The following is a 9,535-nucleotide window of genomic DNA, read 5'->3' as shown; positions in this document are numbered from 1 at the left end:
AGAGTTATGAGTCTCTCATGTTCTTTCTCCCTTTCTGATATTTCCAACTCATTTTTTCTCCTTTCCTCTTTACTCTCTTGCATTTTTATTTTTATTCTGCAAATGAATGAGACCATATAATGTTTGTCCTTCTCAGATTGACTTATTTCACTGAGCATGATACCCTCCACTTCCAACCACGTCGAAGCAAATGGTGGGTATTTGTCATTTCTAATGGCTGAGTAATATCCCATTGTATACATAGACCACATCTTCTTTATCCATTCATCTTTCGATGGACAGTTTGGTTGTCCTTCCACAGTTTGGCTATTGTGGACATTACTGCTATAAACATCGGGGTGCAGGTGTTCTGGCATTTCACTGCATCTGCATCTTTGGGGTAAATCCCCAGCAGTGCAATTGTGGGGTAGTAGGGTAACTCTATGTTTAACTCTTTGAGGAAACTCCACACAGTTTTCCAGAGTGGCTGTACCAGCTCACATTCCCGAAACAGTGCAAGAGGGTTCCCCTTTCTCCACATCCTCTCCAACATTTGTTGTTTCCTGCCTTGTTAATTTTCCCATTCTCACTGGTGTGAGGTGGTATCTCATTGTGGTTTTGATTTGTATTTCTCTGATGGCAAGCGATGCAGCGCATTTTCTCATGTGCGTGTTGGCCATGTCTATGTCTTCCTCTGTGAGATTTCTGTTCATGTTTTTTGCCCACTTCATGATTCGATTGTTTGTTTATTTGCTGGTGAGTTTAATAAATTCTTCAGAGATCTTGTATACTAGCCCTTTATCTGATACGTCATTTACAAATATCTTCTTCCATTCTGTAGGTTGTCTTTGAGTTTTGTTGACGGTATCTTTTGCTGTGAAAAAAGCTTCTTATCTTGATGAAGTCCCAATAGTTCATTTTTGCTTTCGGTTTTCTTGCCTTCATGGATGTATCTTGCAAGATGTTACTGTGGCCAAGTTCAAAAAGGGTGTTTCCTGTGTTCTCCTCTAGGACTTTGATGGAATCTTGTCTCACATGTAGATTTTTCATCCATTTTGAGACTATCTTTGTGTATGGTGCAAGAGAGTGGTCTAGTTTCATTCTTCTGAATGTGGATGTCCAATTTTCTCAGCACCATTTATTGAAGAGACTGTCTTTTTTCCAGTGGATAGTCTTTCCTGCTTTGTTGAATATTAGTTGACCATAAAGTTGAGGGTCCACTTCTGCATTCTCTATTCTGTTCCATTGATCGAGGGGTCCCTTTTTGTGCTAGGACCACACTGTCTTGATGACCACAGTTTTGTAGTACAACCTGAAATTTGGCAGTGTGATGCCCTCAGCTATGGTTTTCTTTTTTAATATTTCCCTGGCTATTTGGGGTCTTTTCTGATTCTACACAAATCTTAAAATAATTTGTTCCAACTCACTGAGGATTGTCCATGGTATTTTGTTAGGGATCGCATTAAACGTGTAAATTGCCCTGGGTAGCATTGACATTGTCACAATATTAATTATTCTAATCCATGAGCATGGAATATTTTTCCATCTCTTTGTGTCTTCCTCAATTTCTTTAGAAGCATTCCATAGTTTTTAGGGTATAGATCCTTTACCTCTTTGGTTAGGTTTATTCCTACATATCTGATGCTTTAGGGTGCAATTGTAAATGGGATTGACTCCTTAATTTATCTTTCTTAAGTCTCATTGTTAGTGTATGGAAATGCCAGTGACTTCTACGCATTGATTTTTGTATCCTGCCACACTGCCAAATTGCTGTATGAGTTCTAGCAATCTTGGGGTGGAGTCTTTTGGGTTTTCTATGTACAATATCATGTCATCGGCGAAGAGGGAGAGTTTGACTTCCTCTTTGCCAATTTGAATGCCTTTTATTTCTTTTTCTTGCCTGATTGCTTATGATAGGACTTATTGTACTGTGTTGACTAGCAGTGGTGAGAGTGGACATCCCTGTCTTATTCCTGATCTTAGGGGAAAAGCTCCTAGTGCTTCCCCCATTGAGAATGATATTTGCTGTGGGCTTTTCGTAGATGGGTTTTAAGATGTTGAGGAATGTTCCCTCTGTCCCTATACTCTAAAGAGTTTTGATCAGGAATGGATGCTGTATTTTGTCAAATGCTTTCTCTGCATCTATTGAGAAGATACTATGGTTCTTGTTTTACTCTTGCTGATATGATGAATCACATTGATTGTTTTAGGAGTGTTGAACCAGCCTTGCATCCCAGGCATAAATCCTACTTGGTCATGGTGAATAATCTTCTTAACGTATTGTTGTATCCTATTGGCTAGTATCTTATTGAGAATTTTTGTATCCATGTTCATCAGGGATATTGGTCTATAATTCTCCTTTTTGGTGGGGTCTTTGTCTGGTTTTGGAATTAAGGTGATGCTGGCCTCATAGAACGAGTTTGGAAGTATTCTATGTCTTTCTATCTTTCTGAACAGCTTTAGTAGAATAGGTATGGTTTCTTCTTTAAACTTTGATTGATTCCCCCTGGGAAGCCATCTGGCCCTGGACTTTTGTGTCTTGAGAGGTTTTTGATGACTGCTTCAATTTCCTCCCTGATTATTGTCCTGTTTAGGTTTCCTATTTCTTCCTGTTCCTGTTTTGGTAGTTTGTGGTTTTCAGAAATGCGTCCATTTATTCTTGATTGCTAAGTTATTGACATATAGCTGCTCATAATATGTTTTTAAAATCGTTTGTATTTCCTTGGTATTGGTGTTGATCTCTCCTTTCTCATTCATAATTTTATTAATTTGAGTCTTCTCTCTCTTCTTTTTAATAAGGCTGGCTAATGGTTTATCTATCTTATTAATTCTTTCAAAGAACCAACTCCTGGTTTTGTTCATCTGTTCCAAACTTCTTCTGGTCTCTGTTTCATTGAGATCTGCTTGAATCCTCATTAACTCACTTCTGCTGGGTATAGGATCTATTTGCTGTTTTTTTCTCTAGCTCCTTTAGGTGCAAGGTTAGCTTTTGTATTTGAGTTCTTTCCAGTTTTTGGATGGATGCTTGTATTCTGATGTATTTCCCCCTCAGGACTGCTTTTGCTGCATCCCAAAGATTTTGAATGGTTGTATCTTCATTCTCATTAGTTTCCATGAATCTTTTTAATTCTTCCTTAATTTCCTGGTTGACCCTTTCATCTTTGAGCAGGATGGTCCTTAACCTCCATGTGTTTGAAATCCTTCCAAACTTCTTCTTGTGATTTCAATTCTAGTTTCAAAGCATTATGGTCTGAAAATATTCAGGGGATGATCCCAATCTTTTGGTATTGGTTCAGACCCGATTTGTGACCCAATTTGTGGTCTATCCTGGAGAAAGTTCCATGTGCACTTGAGAAGAATGTGTATTCAGTTGCATTTGGAAGTAAAGTTCTGTAGATATCTGTGAAATCCATCTGGTCTAATGTATCATTTAAAGCTCTTGTTTCTTTGGGGATGTTGTGCTTAGAATACCAATCCATTGTTGAAAGCGCTACATTGAAGTAAACAAGTATAAGTGTATTATTATCTAAGTATGTCTTAACTTTGGTTATTAATTGATTGATATATTTGGCAGCTCCCACATATGGGGCATATATATTGCTGATTGTTAAGTCCTCTTCTTGGATAGATCCTTTAAATATGATTTAGTGTCCCTCTTCATCTCTCACTACAGTCCTCGGGATAAACTTTAGTTTATCTGATATAAGGATGGCGACCCCTGCTTTCTTTTGAGGACCATTTGAATGGTAAATGGTTCTCCAACCTTTTATTTTCAGGCTGTAGGTGTCCTTCTGTCTAAAATGAGTCTCTTGTAGACAGCAAATAGATGGGTCCTGCATTTTTATCCAGTCTGAAACCCTGCGCCTTTTGATGGGGTCATTAAGCCCATTCACGTTCAGAGTTACTATTGAAAGATATGAGTTTAGTGTCATCATGATACCTATTCAGTCCCTGTTTTTGTGGATTGTTCCATTGGACTTCCTCTTAAAGAGGAATTTTAAGAGTCCCCCTTAAAATTTCTTGCAGAGCTCGTTTGGTGGTCACATATTCTTTCAGTTTCTGCCTATCTTGGAAGCTCTTTATCTCTCCTTCTATTCTGAATGAGAGCCTTGCTGGATAAAGTATTCTTGGCTGCATGTTCTTCTCATTTAGGACCCTGAATATATCCTGCCATCCCTTCCTGGCCTGCCAGGTCTCTGTGGAGAGGTCTACTGTTAATCTAATATTTCTCCCCATAAATGTTAGAGATTTCTTGTTTTTTGCTGCTTTAAGGATCTTCTGTTTATCTTTGGAATTTACAAGCTTCACTATTAAATGTCGAGGTGCTGAGCGGTTTTCATTTATTTGAGGGGGGATCTCTCTATTTTCTGGATCTGAATGCCTGTTTCCCTTCCCAGATTAGGAAAGTTTTCAGCTATGATTTGTTCAAATACATATTCTGGGCCTCTGTCCCTTTTGGCGCCCTCGGGAACCCCAATTAAACATAGATTTTTCCTTCTGAGTCTGTCATTTATTTCCCTTAACCTATCCTCATGATCTTTTTATTGTTTTTCTCTTTTTTCCTGTTTCCCTCTGCCATCAACTTGTCTTCTATGTCACTCACTGGTTCTTCTACCTCGTTAACCCTTGTCTTTAGGACCTCTAGTTTGGATTGCATCTCATTTAATTGATTTTTGATTTCTGCCTGATTAGATCTAAATTCTGCAGTCATGAAGTCTCTTGAGTCCTTTATGCTTTTTTCTAGAGCCACTAGTAGCTTTATAATAGTGTTTCTAAATTGGCTTTCTGACATTGAATTGTAATCCAAATTTTGTAACTCTGTGGGAGAGGGGCCTGTTTCTGATTCTTTCTTTTGAGGTGAGGTTTTCCTTCTAGTCATTTTGCCCAGTGTAGAGTGGCCAAAAACAAGTTGTATTGGGAAAAGTAGAAAAAGAGAGAAGAGAAAGAAGAAACGTAAAAGCAAAAGAAAAAAGGAAAAAAAGAGAATAGAAAAATAGAAAAAAAGGGGGGGAGCAAACAGAAATCAAAAAACATAAAACAAGAGGGAGTATCCTCTGATTCTGTATACTGTAAATCGCTCGACTTCCCCTGGAACTTTCCAGTGCTGCTTGGTCAATAATTTGTTTTTCCCCTGTCCGTCTAGCTGGTCTTCTGTGGGAGGGGCCTGCTGTGCTGATTTTCAGGTGTTAGCACTTGGGAGAGCTGCTCAGCCCCCTGCCTGGTGCAGGGCTCAGTGAAAGTTGTTTAACCCGTTTATTCTGTGAGGCCACAGTGAGGCTCAGTGGGGTTTCTTTATCCTGTGAGGTCCCAGGAGGAACAACAACAGTAGCAGCTGGAGTCAGCTCCTGCAGTAACTGAGGAGCTCTCAGTCTGCAGGGGACTGTATGCTCCAGGGGCGGGGGTAGCTGATCTGCTCAGCTCGGGGCCGCCTGGTGGCAGAAGTGTCCTTGCTGTACTGTGCCCTCCTGGCTTCTGTCTGTCCTGGGGGAGCGCTGGATCTTGGGCTGTGTCCCCGGCGCCCTGTGCTCCCGGGCCTACACTTTGGAGTCACGCTCCCGGCCGTGAGGCCCCCTCCACGCTGAGTCTCTGCCGGAGCCGCTTCCGAGCTGCTCCCGGGTCCAGTGGGGCACACTGCAGCCCTTTAGGGAGCTTGGCCGCAGGGTGTGGCACGCTCTCCCTGGGGCGCAAGTGCTCAGTTAGTGTCCCAGGGAGACTGAGGGCATCCCCGCCCCTCCTGGGATCCTACTCTAACTTCCTCCCTGCGCCTTTCCCTCTGGGAAGGTTGGTGAAGCTCCTGCTTCTCCTGGACCTGGCTCTCCTCCTGTCCTGAGGGCACTCGCCCCAGGGCCTTAGCCCAGCTCCTGAGGGAGGGGGCCCTCCCCTTTGGATGCCTTTTGTTTCTTTATTTCTTTCTTCCCCCGTCTTCCTACCTTGAGAGAAGCGTGAATTCTTCTCACTGTGGCATTCTAGCTGTTCTCTCTTTAAATCTCAAGCCGAATTTGTAGGTTTTCAGGATGTTTTGAAGTTTAGCTAGGTAATTTGGTGGTGACGGGTGACTTGGGAACCCTACTCTCCCGCCATCTTGCCCTGCCTCCCTATCAAACGTTTAAATAAGACCATACCTATTCTACTAAAGCTGTTCAGAAAGATAGAAAGATATGGAATACTTCCAAACTCATTCTATGAGGCCAGCATCACGTTAATTCCAAAACCAGACAAATACCCCACCAAAAAGGAGAATTAGAGACCAATATCCCTGATGAACAGAGATGCAAAAATTCTCAAAAAGATACTAGCCAATAGGATCCAAAAATACATTAAAAGATTATTCACCATGACTAAGTGGGATTTATCCCCAGTATGCAAGGCTGGTTCAACACTCATAAAGCAATCAATGTGATTGATCATATCAAGAAGGAAAAAAACAAGAACCATAGGATCCTCTCAATAGATGCAGAGAAAGAATTTGACAAAATACAGCATCCATTCCTGATCAAAGCTATTCAGAGTGTAGGGATAGAGGGAACATTCCTCAACATCTTAAAAGCCATCTACGAAAAGCCCACAGCAAATATCATTCTCAATGGGGAAGCACTGGGAGCCTTTCCCCTCAGATCAGGAACAAGACAGGGATGTCCACTCTCACCACTGCTATTCAACATAGTACTAGAAGGCCTAGTCTCAGCAATCAGGCAAGAAAAAGAAATAAAAGGCATTCAAATTGGCAAAGAAGAAGTCAAACTCTCCCTCTTCACAGATTTCATGATACTGTACATAGAAAACCCAAAAGACTCCACCCCAAGATTGCTAGATCTCATACAGCAATTTGGCAGTGTGGCAGGATACAAAATCAATGTCCAGAAGTCAGTGGCATTTCTATACACTAACAATGAGACTGAAGAAAGAGAAATTAAGGAGTCAATCCCATTTACAATTGCACCCAAAAGCATAAGATACCTAGGAATAAACCTAACCAAAGAAGTCAAGGATCTATACCCTAAAAACTACAGAACTCTTCTGAACAAAATTGAGAAAGACACAAAAAGATGGAAAAATATTCCATGTTCATGGATTGGAAGAATTAATATTGTGACAATGTCAATGCTACCCAGGGCAATTTACACATTTAATGTAACCCCTATCAAAATACCATGGACAATCTTCAGAGATTTGGATCAAATTATTTTAAGATTTGTGTGGAATCAGATAAGACCCCGAATAGCCAGGGAAATATTAAAAAAGAAAACCATATCTGGGGGCATGACAATGCCAGATTTCAGGTTGTACTACAAAGCTGTGGTCATTAAGACAGTGTGGTACTGGCACAAAAACAGACACATAGATCAATGGAATAGAACAGAGAACGCAGAAGTGGACCCTCAACTTTATGGTCAACTAATATTCGATAAAGGAGGAAAGACTATCCATTGGAAGAAAGACAGTCTCTTCAATAAATGGTGCTGGGAAAATTGGACATCCACATGCAGAAGAATGAAACTAGACCACTCTCTTTCACCATACACAAAGATAAACCCCAAATGGATGAAAGATCTAAATGTGAGACAAGATTCCATCAAAATCCTAGAGGAGAACACAGGCAACACCCTTTTGGAACTCAGCCACAGTAACTTCTTGCAAGATACATCCACGAAGGCAAAATAAACAAAAGCAAAAATGAACTATTGGGACTTCATCAAGATAAGAAGCGTTTGCACAGCAAAGGATACAGTCCACAAAACTCAAAGACAACCTACAGAATGGGAGAAGATATTTGCAAATGGCGTATCAGATAAAGGGCTAGTTTCCAAGATCTATAAAGAACTTATTAAACTCAACACCAAAGAAACAAACAATCCAATCATGAAATGGGCAGAAGACATGAAGAGAAATCTCACAGAGGAAGACATAGACATGGCCATTATGCGCATGAGAAAATGCTCTGCATCACTTGCCATCAGAGAAATACAAATCAAAACCACAATGAGATACCACCTGACACCAGTGAGAATGGGGAAAATTAACAAGGCAGGAAACCACAAATGTTGGAGAGGATGCGGAGAAAAGGGAACCCTCTTACACTGTTGGTGGGAATGTGAACTGGTGCAGCCACTCTGGGAAACTGTGTGGAGGTTCCTCAAAGAGTTAAGTATAGACCTTCCCTATGACCCAGCAATTGCACTGTTGGGGATTTACCCCAAAGATACAGATGCAATGAAGCGCCGGGACACCTGCACCCCGATGTTTATAGCAGTGATGTCCACAATAGCCAAACTGTGGAAGGACAGCCAAACTGTCCATCAAAAGATGAATGGATAAAGAAGATGTGGTCTATGTATACAATGGGATATTATTCAGCCATTAGAAATGACAAATACCCACCATTTGCTTCGACGTGACTGGAACTGGAGGGTATTATGCTGAATGAAATAAGTCAATCAGTGAAGGACAAACATTATATGGTCTCATTCATTTGGGGAATATAAAAAATAGTGAAAGGGAATAAAGGGGAAAGGAGAGAAAATGAGTGGGAAATATCAGAGAGGGTGATAGAACATGATGGACTCATAACTCTGGGAAATGAACAAGGGGTGGTGGAAAGGGAGGTGGGCGGGCGGTGTGGGTGACTGGGTGACGGGCACTGCGGGGGGCACTTGATGGGATGAGCACTGGGTGTTATGCTATATGTTGGCTAATTGAACTCTAATAAAAAAAAAGAAAGCCAAAAAAAGTTTATTTTCCTTCCTGTCATCATATTTTCAGAAGCTCTTTGGGACACATTGATGCTGTTTAGGACAATGTAGTTTAGGTTAAAGTCATCTCAGAAGCAGAAGCGAGGAAGTGGGATGGGAAGAAGACTAACACTTTAAGGGCCTATTTCTGGTCTCACATCATATTTAGAATTTTGACGTATTCTTTCTTTAGCTACTTACAACTGTTTTGTAAGTGAGGTATCAGTATTTCAGTATTCCCTGTCATAGCTCATTTCTCCCCCAAGCATGTTCTACTATTGGTCATAGAGGCTAAATACATTTTCCAAGGTCACATGCTTGGTAAGAGACACCATGGTTATTCTAATCCAAGGCTATTAGACTCCACAGTTTGGTTCTATCCTGAATCTATGCATACGGGGTGGATAATAACATTTACTTTATTTACTCTAGAACAGGTTTTCTCAAACTCCTCAGTATTGATGTTGTGGGTTGAGAGCTCTTTGTTGTGAGAGCTGTTCTATGCATTGTGGGATTTTTAGCCTCTACCCACAAGATTTCAGTAGCACTCCCTGTTGTGACTATCAAAAATGTCTCCAGGCATTTCTACCTTCTCCTGATGTGGAAAACAAAATCACCACCATTTGAGAACCACTATTCTAGATATATATTTCTGACAGATAGTTGAATACATGGATCTGTAGTCTAGGAGAATGTTCTGAGATGAAGATATAGTTTGTGGCCTTGTAGCACCTGGCAGGTAATAGATGTCCCATAAATCTTTGTTAAGTAAATGCAGATGGCTTAGAGAATTTAGAGACATCAGATCTTTTTCCATCTTTATATCA

Source organism: Canis lupus, chromosome X, assembly GCF_003254725.2.
Source record: "Canis lupus dingo isolate Sandy chromosome X, ASM325472v2, whole genome shotgun sequence".
NCBI classification, from domain to species: Eukaryota; Metazoa; Chordata; class Mammalia; order Carnivora; family Canidae; genus Canis; species Canis lupus.
This window is presented reverse-complemented; position numbering follows the sequence as displayed.